Below are 13,052 nucleotides of genomic sequence, written 5' to 3' on the forward strand. Positions count from 1 at the left end.
CGAGCTTCCATTGTCCTAAGCTTCCAGGAGGCCCCTGAAGCATTTTAAGTAGGGGAGAAGCATGATCAAATTTGCATTTGGAGCAAAGACCTCTGGATGAGTGGGGAAAAACATCTGGAGGGAGACCAAACTTTGGAGAGGGACCCATGGCTTGCCCAGGGGACTGGGGAATGAGCAGTTTCAGGAGATGGGCTCCCCAGTCAGCAGGGATAGTGGAGTCAAGGCAAGATAAACACCTGGTTGGTGGGTCTGTGTTTGTTTAGAGCTGTGATGGGCATTTCAAGCATTCCGCCAAAATTCATGCAGGCAGAGAAGGGGGAAAGCGACGGAAAGCGAGAAGGAATGAGTCTTAGAGCAATCATTTATGTCGGCTCGATCACCATCATTTTCATAGTTAGTTGGGCTTTTTTTGTATGTAGGAAAGCTATTGACTTATAACCTCTTTTATTGATGTTGATTAAGATTATGAAATTGTCCTACTGGTTCTAATAGTTTTTCAGATCTAATTTTATTTTTTATGGGGAGGAGGGGAGGAATTTTTCCAGACATCTAATCACATCATCTGCAAGTTAATAAAATTTCATTTCCTCTCTTTCCAATTGGTAGAAAAACATTTTAAATTTGTTTAATTGGATAGCAAATGCTTCCTAAATAGTAGTGAACAGTTGTGGCATTAGGGTTATTTCTAACTTACACTGACTTCAGTGCGGAAGCGCTCTGACGTTTCCCCTGACATGCGATGTCAGCTTTCGGTTTGAGCTCTATTCCTCTTGAGGAGGTTTCCCTCTCTTCCTAGTTTGTTAAGAGATTTTTGATTTATTATTATTTTTTTTCCTTGTTGACAACTTATTTATTCATTCTACAAACATATTCAAGCCTACTATGTGCCAGTAATCTTTCTAGGTGCTAAAGGTACAACAAAGAACAAAACAGGCAAAAATCCCACTTGTACAGAGTTGATACACAAATGGGAAAGAAAATAAGCGAATAAATATATAGTATTTTGAATGATGATATTGCTGTAGAAATAATGCTGTGGTAGGCAGTAGACACAAGCAGTGCAAGGACGAGAGGCCACCTACCACAGGCCACCTACCAGGGTGGAAAGCCCTGGGTGCCTGGCAACGGGCAAAACTGGGATCACAAGGACCTCGTCCCCAGGGTGACATTTTCTCTCCTAGCTTATCGCTGGCCATACAGTTGAGACCCCTTGACCTCTCTGGTCATGCAGTTCGGACCCTCCCCTGACCTCTTCTCCGCTAGGATGGTGGTAGTCATGCTGGCTGGATTCCCTTAAAGGAAATAAACGAAGGGGCCAGAGAACAGCCCTTAAGCATTAAGCCCCTGGACAATGAGGTTCTGATCCGCATCAGATACGTCTAGGCCTCACTTATGTTTAGCTCCAGGGCCAGAAAAGCAGCAAAACCAGACAAGTGATGCCCTGGCTGATAGTGAAGCCAGCTGCATTGACTAAACCAAGAGATTTTTTTTTTAAAAGTCAGGAATAGCCCCATGTACCAAAAGGTTACGGGTTCCACCGTTGGTCAGGTCACTTAAGGGAAGCAGCTGATCGATACTTCTCTCTCACATCGATGTTTCTCTCCCTCTCTCTCTCTTCCTCTCTATCTGAAATCAATAAACGTATCCTTGGGCGAGGATTAAAAAAACAGTAAGGAGTAACTGTTGAAGTTGAACAAGATCAGCATCTAAGGAGCCGTGCATATTTTTCTTTTGACTCTGTTAATGTGATGAATACTATTGATAGATTTCCTAATATTGTCTGACCCTTGCATCCCTAGAGTGAATCACATTTGGTTGTGATCTATACTTCTTTTGATAAAAAAGTATTTTAAGCTACTCGCCATTATTTAAATTAATGCCCTATAAATATGCTGCTGGTTTATTCTGTGGCTTGTAGTGAATGTTGACAGGATAGCTTTATTCAGTTTGAGAAGTTGGAGCTAGAATGATGAACGAATCCTTCATTCATGAGGTCAACATACCATTATCAAATGCTTGATATGTGCAAAACACGGAGGGATGGCCTCCAGGGCCTGCGTGGCTCAGAGACCTTGTGGTTCCAGGCAGTGGTTCCATTGGTCAGGATTTGTTGCTGTTGAAAATGACAGAAACAATTGGTGTTTGGATTAAGCAGCATAGGGAATGTAAGGGCTCATGTAAATGGAAGTCCCAACAGTAGGTAGCTTCAGGCATGGTTGGACTCGGGGGCTCCGTGTCATTAGGCCTTGGACTTGCTCTTTCCTTATTTGGCCCTGCCTTCTTCTGTATTGGCTTTGCTCCCAGGATGGCTTCCTCCCTGTGATACCTCCCAGGGCTCTAGGCTGACGTTCTGCCACAGCTGTGGAGCGAGAGTTTATTATTCATAGTTGTTCAGCTTGGGCCACATGCTGTCTCCTGTGACTCGAGGTGGGGGGGATAAAGTCAGTCTCACCTGGACTCATGGACTGAGAGTGAAGGAGGGGTGGTCCCCCAGTGGGAAGGCCAGGAGCTGGTACCCACAAGCAGGGAATCAGATGCTGGGTGGCAGAAACACCCAGTGTTCATGCCACCTGGGCCAGCAATGTCCTTTCTTCTGTGGTCCTCACTGTCCTTTTCCACAAGGTGGGGAGGAGGCTGCCAGAGCCGTGATTCCTGACCCAAGCTGAAGGCGCAGCAAATCGGTTGCAGAATCAGGATTCCAGGTCCCTACCTAAAGTTCTAGGCCTTATTTGCTCCACTGAATTAAACATAGAAACAGGAGTGGAGAGGTAAAGCATTGGCTGGGCACCTTGAAATTTGGTTGTTCAGTGAAGGATTTCCCTAGGTTCACCCTCACCCCTGACCCCTTAGCCAACATAATAATCATCTTGCAGTCCTGTATTGTCCCCTTTACATAATGAACTGAGAAGGTAGACACTTTTAAAAGGGTGTCTTTGGTGGGATGTGAAATATTTTTTGTCAGAGTTCCCTAGTCCCCAGGGCTGCGGACCGTACAGGTCCAGGGCCTGTTAGGATGTGGGCCACAAGCAAAGCTGTCCTGAGCTCTGCCTCCTGTCCCCCCACCAGCACCCACAGCAGGGGAGTGCAACTCAGCCAGCCCCCAACCCTCCCCAGCCCATCTCCCATGAAACCAGACCATGGTGCCAAAAAGGTGGGAGACCACTGTTTTATGTGAAGCATTTATAGAAGTGGGGTCTGATTTATTATTTCTTCAAATATTTTTTTCTTCTAATCTTTATTGAGTTGTAAGTATATGTGGCATGTGTGCCAACCTCAGGGCAAAGCTCAGTGAGTTTTTACATGGTTATAGCCCTCTGATCCAGGCATCCTTTTCCAGCTTCTTTCCCAGCCCCCGTTTTCCCTCCATCCCTCAACTCCTCCCAGAAGAACTGTGACTTCCTCCCCACTGCCTGGCCTCAGGCTGCACCTGAGAACTCTCTCCTGGGTGTAGAGACCTGAGGCCAAGGGCAGCCTTAGACACCAGCTCCTGAGGGCTTGTGCTGTGAAGGGAGGAGGGAAGTTACCATCTACGAGGGGAATCAGCCACCTGTGGAATTTTCCTCACTTCAGATGCCACAAGTGCCCACTGATGGCCTGTCGTCTAATCAGGGTGCTAGAAGGCCCCCTATTCTCTTGCTCTTCTCTCACAAATGAGGAAACTGAGACCCAGAAAGAGAAGAGATTTGCTGGAGGTCATGGGCTAATACAAGCTGGTGGCCAGGTGGATGGGCTGTGGCTACCAGCCAGCCCCCTGCTGCTGCCGCCATCCCACTCAGTGATGCAACTGAACTTGGTCATTCTCACTCCTCGTTTCATTATACTCTTGATTTTTTTTCCTGGAAAATCTTGAAATTCTGTGAGAAATGGAATATATAGTAGAAAGAATGTAGATGCTGGAATAGGACATTCTTGGGTTCAAATGTCTGTGTTATTACCTGGGGCAAGGATGTTAACCTGCCTGAACCGCAGTGTCTGTCTGTAAATAGGGTAATACTAATACCAGCCTCAGGGTGCTTGGGAGGATTAAATGAGATGATATGCATTACATGTTCAGCACACTGTCTGGAACTCATTGACTTTGTATTTGTAAAGCCAGGTTATAGCATTTCTTGGGGGGAAGATGAGACACGACATAAAAGTAAGATGACAAATATCACAATCCCCCCAAAATGGGAACACTTTAGATAACTCTAACTTTACCATTCTAGATTAGGTTAGAAATTAGTAGTAGCATAGTATTTAAGAACACAAGCTCTGGAAATGGACAGCCTTGGTTCAAACCCTGACTGTACCACTGTGTAACCTTGGGAAAATTACTTAATTTCTCTGTGCTTTAGTTTCCTCGAGTATAAAATAAGGCTAAGAATAGGACCGACCTTATAGGGCACCTCTGAGGATTAAATGGGATAATGCATATAACACACTTTCTTAGCCCAGCAACTTGCAATAAATATGACATTATTCTTATCTAATAATCACACTAATAATAATGTGGCTTATTATTATTATTATTGTTTCTCTTTGAATTTTAAATATCTTGATGGGAGTTTGCCTGGGTTTTCAGTTTGTAGTCTTTGCACTGGTGCTTCCCTGCAAGTTCTCCCCGCGCCTGTTTGCCCCCGCACTTGTGCTTGTAACGGACTGCGGGCGGAGAAGACTGAGTGCTTGTGTTAATAACGAATTCAGGAAGAGAAGACTGAATGCTGGGGCAGCAGCATCCTCGAAGTTGCAGAAAGAGGTCGGCTCTTGAAGAAGCATGAATGGGCCACTCTCCTGGGTCGAGCGTTTTGTCCATTGGGAACAATGTGTGGCTTTCATGGGTGACTCATCTTTGGGCAGCAGTGACCACGCCATGGGGACAGTGGAATGGAGTTCAATCCCATGTGTGCCCAGAGGGAGTTGGTCATTGCACTATGGGAGTGAGTGGGGCGGGGAGGGTTTATTTCTCCTGGGACCAAGGAGTCAACTCAACTAGCAATGGATCAAGTTGAGCAACTGAAAGGATGTGAGGAAATAAAAGGTGCTAGTTTGGCAGCTCAGCCTTTTTATTTTGAAAAATGCTCCTTTCAGCTCTGAATGGGCCCCTTGAGCTGCAAGGAGCAGTGCCAGTTAACCCACATTTAATTAGAAACTGGGTTAGTGGACTTTCTCTTTCTCACAGAGCATGGCCTGCATGTTGGACCCCTTCCAGTGGCTGGTACAGTAATGGCCATTTACCCAGCCTGGTTATCTGGGCGCTGGAATCAGCTGGGTGAACACGCTCCCCTCTCCTCCCACCTTCACCAGCTCTCTCGTGATTGAATTTGCCAGCTCCACAGGGAATGCTGACTTCCCCCTAGATTTTCCTAAGGATCAGTCTACTCTGTCTACCTCTGCCCTTTGGGAAACACCTCAGCACATTTTCACCGTTAGGTTTTTATTTTCCTCTTCAGTGGATGTATTTCCTCTCCTGGGTGAAATTATTTGGATTTCCTTTTTTTTTGTTCACTTCCCCCTGGTGTGTGTGTGTGTGTGTGTGTGTGTGTGTGAGAATACTTCCCTCTCTTCCTCTCCCAGACCTCACTGTCCCTTCTTTTGGGGGCAGGGACCCAGCAGACAGTGATACAGTGACTCCCTTGTCTGCTGGGTTCCCACCAGCTGATGAGCAAGGTCATTTTCAAGCTCCTGACACCTGCTTATCGAAACTGCCAGCTGCACTCCACTACGATTGCTCCCTCCCGGGGAGGGAAGATGAGAATAGAGTAGGGAGGGACCAAGAGCCAGAGCGCGAAGGGCACTATCCAGCAACTTTAAAGGCGTGGGTGGGCGTTTGATTGGACAACTGGGCTCCGCAGGCTCTTGACTGATGTGAATGCCCCGCCGTAACAGTTGTGCCGTGCGTTGGGTAGGTCTTTTAAGTAGACAGTAAAACATTTGCATGTATGCTGTGTAATTTGTTCCCCTTTTTTTGTTGTTCTTGGGAGCAACATGACATTTTTTTAAACCAATTTTAGCTCATCTGCCTGCCCCATCATTTGAGAGTGCTGTGATTGATTACATGATGTATGTAGCATATGATGCACATTTATGCATCATGAAATACACAGATTAAATTGGATGGTGGGATTTCAGTGCAGGAAACAAAAGGCCGAAGGGCAGCTTGTGTGAGCAGGTGTGTTCCTCTTTCCTTTTCGTGAGCGTGGGTGTCGTCAGGGGTCCTCCACTGGGACGGTGTGCTCTCTGAGCTCCCTGGTGGGTCCCAAGGATTGACGCTGGCGGGTCCCCTACCATGTTGTGTCTGGAGGCGTATCTTGAAGGGTAATTCCTCAGTCTGTGAGAGTTGGCCATTTGGGGACTGGAAACCAAAGAGCTCATCATGCCTGGAGCTGTGTGGCGGTTTGTGGGACAAGTCCTTTTTTGCCCTTGATGTGCTGTGGTCTTGACAATGGGACAAGGGTGGTGAAATGTCTGGGGCTAAAACATACAATTTTGTGTGGGGGAGCTTCAAGAAAAATAATTTTATAATATTCTTTTCCAAATTTTATAAAAACCCAAGACCCTATGGATACCTTTCTAAGGAGGGGCTTGAGATTCACTAGGTTCCTGGTATAATTACTTGGTGCTGTAGCAAAACAAGCAGAGATACGTTGTAAGGAGAAATTTGGAGGTAGGGAAGTAAGAGGTCCATCTCCAGGCCAGATTAGAAAGCGGGTATAGTGTTCAGGTATGTCTGCGCACAGCTACTCTGCAGCTGCAGCAAAAAGCAGGCATAGACATTTGTGTACACGAGTGGGGTGTGGCTGTGTTCCAATAAAGCTTTATTTATATAAACAGGCAGAGTGCTGGATTTGGCCCTCAGGTATGGTTTCCCAACCTCTGGTCTAGACAATTAATAATTTCAGGTTGTTTGGCAGATTTATACTATAGTTTATACGTTTAAAAAATTAAAAACAAATATTACTAATTTTAACTTTTGTAAGTTTAATTTTTATTATATTATTAACTATTGATTTTATTATGATTCAGTAATTTAACAATATTATTAAGCATTGATTTATTAACTAATATATTAACTATTAATTTATTTACTGTAAAAAAACTTTGAGAATTTTAGAAAAATATAAAGAGAAAGTTTAAAAATTACTTGGAATGCTACCAGTCATCAGTAAATGCTGTTAGTTGGTTACTACTGCAGGAAGTTTCCTTCTCGCACTGGTATGCATATGCACACATATTGATCATTTTAATTAAAATTATGCTGTCCGTGCAGCTTGGTTTCTGGCTTTCTTCTAGAATGTGGGGGTCCAGGTGGTGCTGTTGTGGTTAAGGCTCTGGATTGTGACATCCCAGTCCTAAGTTTGAAGGCCAGTTTTGTCTGGGCTGTGAGGCCTTGGGCAATCCCTTTAGTTCACCTGTAAAATAGAGATAATCATCCTATCCACCTCCCACGGTGTTGTGAGGATTAAATGAGATAACCCATGAAGGGGACCTAGTTCTTGGCCAGGCACAGACTGAGGCTCAATGGATATCAGGTGTTATTATTATTATTATTATTGTGGTTGTGTTGTTGTAGGAGTGATAGCAGTTCTGGGCTGTGTGGCCAGTCCTGGGGTGGATACCCTGCCCTGGAGACCACAGACCATCACCAACCCCACCCATCTTGGCACGGCCTGATGGGGCGAAGAGAAGTGCCAGGCCCCCCATGAGGGAGTTCGCATCCTCAGTGGGTGCCATGCAGGACCCAGTCTTGCTGGCCACTCTAAGCATCGCCACCCTCCCGCCCATCCCAGTCCCTGCTGCTTCTCTTTCTCCTCAGTGAAGTCAGGTTCTGCGAGCACAAGGGAGGGGGGATGATGGTGGAGCAAGACCTGCAGTGGACAAAGCACTTCCAAAAACAGGTCTCTCCACAGAGATTAACCTGCTCCCCAGCATAGTCAGAGTTTGAGTGATTATCTCCTTGTACAGGTGAGGAGACCAAAGTCCAGGTCACATGGCAAGTAAGTAAATGACTGTTGGAACACCTTTCTTTTGAATGTCAAATCTGCACCTGCTGCCTTTGCTTTGGCTTAGATCTAGGTTTCTCAGCTTTGGCGCCACTGACACGTTGGGCAGGATAATTCTTCGTTGCGGGGCTGCCCTGTGCGTTGCAGGATGTTTAGCAGCATCTCTAGCCCGTACTCACGAAATGTCAGTATCAATCATTCTCCCCAAGCTGTGGCAACCAAAGAGGTCTACACACATTGCCAAATGTCCCCTTTGGGGCAAGAGTGGAGGCATGCATTTATTTGCCCGTGGGTAGGTGGAGTGAGAGCAACTCACTCTCAGACTTGAATTGCTGTCAGTAGTGTGTTTGGGAATCTTCAGGTGGTTCCCTCTTAGGGGTTTAACTTTCCCTCTTCATGCCTAACACGTATCTGTGCTCACCAACTGTGATTGTGTTACCTCATTAGGCTACACGCCTCCATGCTGTATTAAATGTGGCCCCAGTTTCACCTTTCCTCCTTGACCTCCACCTTGCATGCAGCCCTGTATCCATGTACCCATAAACAGGAGGGGATGGAAACCTTTTCCCTGGGGCTAAATCCTGCTTTGAAATTTCCTTTTGGTCTCCTTCCTGGGGATCCTATGTCACCTGTTAGCACCCTACTCTTTTGCTCATTTTCTTCTTCAAATTTTGCTGGTTCCGATCTCTTCTTCCTAAGTTTATTGTGTTGTGTGTATATTAAGAGTGAGAGACAGTGAGCAAGGGCCCAACATCTCTTGGAGTGAAGTATATTTTGTAAAACCACCCATATCTGTTCTTAAAGAGAGCTCTCCCCATTATTCAGGCCTTTTCACAAACATTGGGGTCCTTGCCCGCCATGGCTGGGGTTCTCAGGAGCCAGGGCTCTGACAGGGCAGATGCCTTACTGTGCCTGGGGCAGAAGGAAGGGGGCAGTTGATAAAGTAAAGCTAGTGATGAGGTACAGACTGCAAATAGTCAAGATTCACCTCAAAAACCTTCCAAACCATGCAGAAAGATTGGTGTAGATGGTTTTGTGTGTGCAGCTCCGTACAATAAAGAACCTGTGCATGTAGGTGTGTATGTGCAGTTATTACACAGTGAGGAGTACGCGTGCAGACAGATTCCACTTGACTTTTGATAACGCAAGAACGTGGACAGGAGTGTGTGTCACTGAGTCCTGAACATCGAAGGCACCGTGCTGTGCCAGGAGAGTACCCTGTGGTCGTCGGAAGCGTGGGCTCAGGGGCAGCTGCCTGGCATCCAGTTACTGCTCCACCAGTGGCTACCATTGGATCTTGTTCAAGTTTGTGGTCTTGCTGGGCCTCAGTTTTCTTATCTTGAAAATAGGGATGATGGAAGTACCAGTGCCTGGCACAGAGTAAGAGCTCACTGAGTGTTAACTGGCATGCTGCTGTGGCTGTTGATATTGTCCCTGTCATTGTCGTTACATTAGTATTACCAACGAGTTTGAGAACTTAGTTTTCATTCCTGCACTTCTTGGCTCGGTGTTTCCTTTAAAGAGATGTGGAACCAAGTCCTACATCCTTGCCCTGGCCACCCAGCACCAGACACACCTGAGTGGGCCGACGCTCTTCCCCACGCTCTCTCTAGCTCGCTTCTTGCTGTAACAGTTGTTTCGTCTCCTACAGCAACTTGGCAGGCCCACAGGCAGCCCTGCACACCCTTCCAGCTGATGACAAAATGCAGATGTGGCTCTGACCTCCGCAGAAACCCGCCCACCTCTGACCTCACTGTCCTGGCTCCCAGACATGTGTCCCTGGCTGAGGAGCCTGAATGAGGGGTGGGGACGGTGTGAAACAGCCCACAGAAGTCAGAGGGTCCAGGGAGGACTTTCAAACCAGCTCTGGGTCTCCGGACGGTCAATGTTAGAATTGTTGGCAGGCTGGGGCACAGGTCCCAGCTTTGTGGATTCCCACTTAATGGATTTTTGGTACTGATTTTTTGTGAAATATTTTGACTTCAGAGTTTATTCATGTGTGTTCCAGCTGAAGCGAAAAGTGAAAAGTTAAGCAATATATTAAAGAGGAAAAAATAAGCCAGACTTAAGAGCAGAAGTCCTAAGGTTAAATGCTGACAGGGCCAGCCAGCGATGACAATGAAAGCAGCCGCCTGGTGCTTCAGCCCTCTCCCAGGAACGCTCTCCCTTTCCGCAGTCCAGCCTCCCGTTGGGAACGCGGGCCCACTGTGGCCAGACCTGCCAACTGCCAAGATTATCCAGAAAGAATCTTAATGTAAAATCCCCAAATTCTCATGAGAGCTCTCCAGATTTTGAAATGTTGGCAACTAATTAGGAAAAAAATTAAAAAAATAAATGTCTCCGGGTTGGAATTGAAAAGCCACCAGCTTGTAAGGGACTTGGAAGATGCTGTGCTTGTGCCTTTAGGTTTTACAGATGAGGAGACTGAAGTCCATAGAGAAACCACTCGTGCATGATTTCAGAGGTGTATTTGAATCCAGATCTCTGGGGCCCGGTCCCAGGCCTTGTTTCTCCAGTTCCATCTGAGAGCGCGTTTCTGGTTAGCTTCCAGGAGTGCTGTCGCGCCATTTTATTGCAGGTGTTGGGGTTGTCCACGCCCTGCTGTGGAGCCAGTGGAATGACGGCAGGAGGAAGGAGCCTCAGGAAGCATAAGCGTGGTCCTCATTCTCGGTTGACTCAGAGTCGCTCACACACACCCAGAAGAGACTGTTCTTGGCAAAGCCATCTCCTTGGATTTATCATACTGAAAAGTGCATGGAGTTAATATTGCTGAAGTTTAACCTGCTCTAGGAAAGTACATTCAATGTGGTTCAACCGAGAATTTTCTGCCCAAGAATCTATACAGTTTAAAATATTGTGGAGGCTAGGATAATTCCCGTGGTGTCAGGTTAATTCAGCCTTGTCCTTTGGCCAGAAAAGACAAGGCTGCCCCTGGACCGGGCATCAAACCCCGGTGCCCAGAGGAGAAGCCCTACTGGGATAAAGTGATGAGAAATTCGCCTTTGCTGAATGGTTGGTGTGGCCAAACGGCTGTCTGACCAAGGAGCTCAGAAATGAATGTCTCCTGTTAGGCAGGAGAGGGAGATGGGCCAGAGCCTCATGTGCTGCTCATTCTGCTCATAAAAAAGAGAGAAGTTTCATTTTTGCAAGTTACAACACTGTAAACCCCAAACAGCAAGGTCAGTCTCTTGAAGGAAATTGATCAGGACCCAGGAGCAGCCTTCAGAAGGGCGACTCATGAGCAGCGGGGTTCCTGAAACAGCTGTGCATGGCCAGCCAGGAAGAGGCTATGAAAGGAGGTGAATGGGGGGTGGGGGACTGGTGCTTCAGGCATGACCTCTATTAAAATAAACCAAAACAGTGTGTGTTATAGTCGAAGCATCCATCCTCCCCTTGGAGCAACCAGGACATTTAAAAAACAAAAGGTTCTGCAGAAAACCATGCTGGCTGCCTGCTTTCATCTGGAAGACCAAGTGTTCCTGTCCAGGCCTGATCTTGGAATAAACAAATCAGTTCTAGCTCAGTCTCAGCAGGAGGGACGTGCAATGGCAGCTCTTTGGTGGCTGCCTCTCCTTCAGGGCTGTTGGAAGTGTTTCTGAAACCAGCGCAGTCTATGACTCTCAACAGCAGGAACAACTGGTTTTTCAGGCTGTTGAGAAAGAAAGTCTGTGATTTATGTGGTGTGATTGACCCCCTACCTCCAGCCCCTAACGTTCTAGAACAAACTGAGAATTCATGTGAATCAGCAGTTTATATATTAACTTTTTATAGACAAGTAACATACATGCAGAAAAGGTTACAAACAACCACACAGCTTCCCAGGTTTTCACACACCAAATACACCTTCGCAATCAGCGCCTAGGCCAAGAAATGACTGGTGCCCCAGCAGCGCTCCTGTGGCTCTCTCCATGGGGTGGGGGGGCAATACCCTGAGTTCTATCTTTGTATAAGTGGAATCACCAGGATTTTGTGATCTTGAGCTTAAAGAGTCCTAAGCAGGGCAGTGCCCTGAAGCTAAGGGAAAACTCAGGGAAAAACAGTATCAGCGGGAAGATTCTTGCGGTGGTCATGGTCTGGGGGAAATGCTGCTTCCATGGCTGGGCGGAGATGGATTTGTGGTCTTTTCCTTGAGAGCAGGTGGGCGTGAGAAGGCATGACTGTGTTTGAGGGGCTCTCAGGGGCAGGCAAGACACTGAACTTGTGATTGTGTTGGCGACGTGTGTGCCACTGATACGTGACCGTTTTCTTAAAGGCCTGATTGTTCAGGAAGTATTAAAAGCTGAGAGCTGCCTGTTGGGGGTGGGGCAGGGTCCTGAATTGGAGCCAGAGAGAAATGCCATGTGTCGTGACTGATAGAAATCTGATCATCCCCGGATGCCGCCTGTCAGCAAGTAGGCTCCTGTTTTCCGAAGTCTGTTGACAAAGGAGACAGGAGGATGGAGCTCCGCCTAATGAGTTCCTTGTCCCTTGGCAGAAGGTGTGAGGTTTCTTCGAGGGAAGCCAGTAGCCAATTTGGTGGTTTGTTTAAAAACAACTGAAATCTGTCCTGTCGGTGTGGAGGTTCCACGTGTACCTCGTGCTGGTCTTTGACCCCAGCAGCTGGGCGCTCCCCCGGCAGGTGTGCGCATTGCTGGGCTTCTCCATGGTTTGCTCTCACATTACTTGAGTGTGTGGCCGGGGTGTTTCTATAAATACACTCGCTCTGTGGGGCTCAAAGCAAGGGAGCAAGGGAAGTGGCAGATCCCATTAAAAGTGGTTCCTGTTTATTCAGTATTCATTCAACATTTATTAAGTACCAAGTGAGCACCAGGTGCCGGGTGACTTTATTTTCAGTTATCGGGGTAATCGGCCTTTATGTATACGCAGGGTCACAGGTGAGTTAACTTGGTTTGAAGGCTGTATGTTGTGTGTCTGTCTCTCCTGATACGTGCTTCTCGTTTCCTAAGGAATATCGCTCCCAAACGAAAAATGGTAGGTGTAAAACACTCTGTATACTAGGAAGTGTTTGGCAAGTAAATTTGAGGGGTTATTTTTATTCCAGGGCTGACAGCCTCCGTTTCTGTGCCAAGT

General features: G+C 46.8%; 1 protein-coding gene across 5 annotated transcripts in view; it reads left to right on the forward strand.

The window, feature by feature from the left end:
* The window catches only part of ARHGEF3 (Rho guanine nucleotide exchange factor 3), a 309,293-nt gene that overhangs the window by 49,370 nt on the left and 246,871 nt on the right, over positions 1-13,052 (forward strand). The window lies entirely within an intron of this gene.

The sequence above is a fragment of the Desmodus rotundus genome, chromosome 8 (genome assembly GCF_022682495.2).
Source record: "Desmodus rotundus isolate HL8 chromosome 8, HLdesRot8A.1, whole genome shotgun sequence".
Lineage (NCBI taxonomy): Eukaryota > Metazoa > Chordata > Mammalia > Chiroptera > Phyllostomidae > Desmodus > Desmodus rotundus.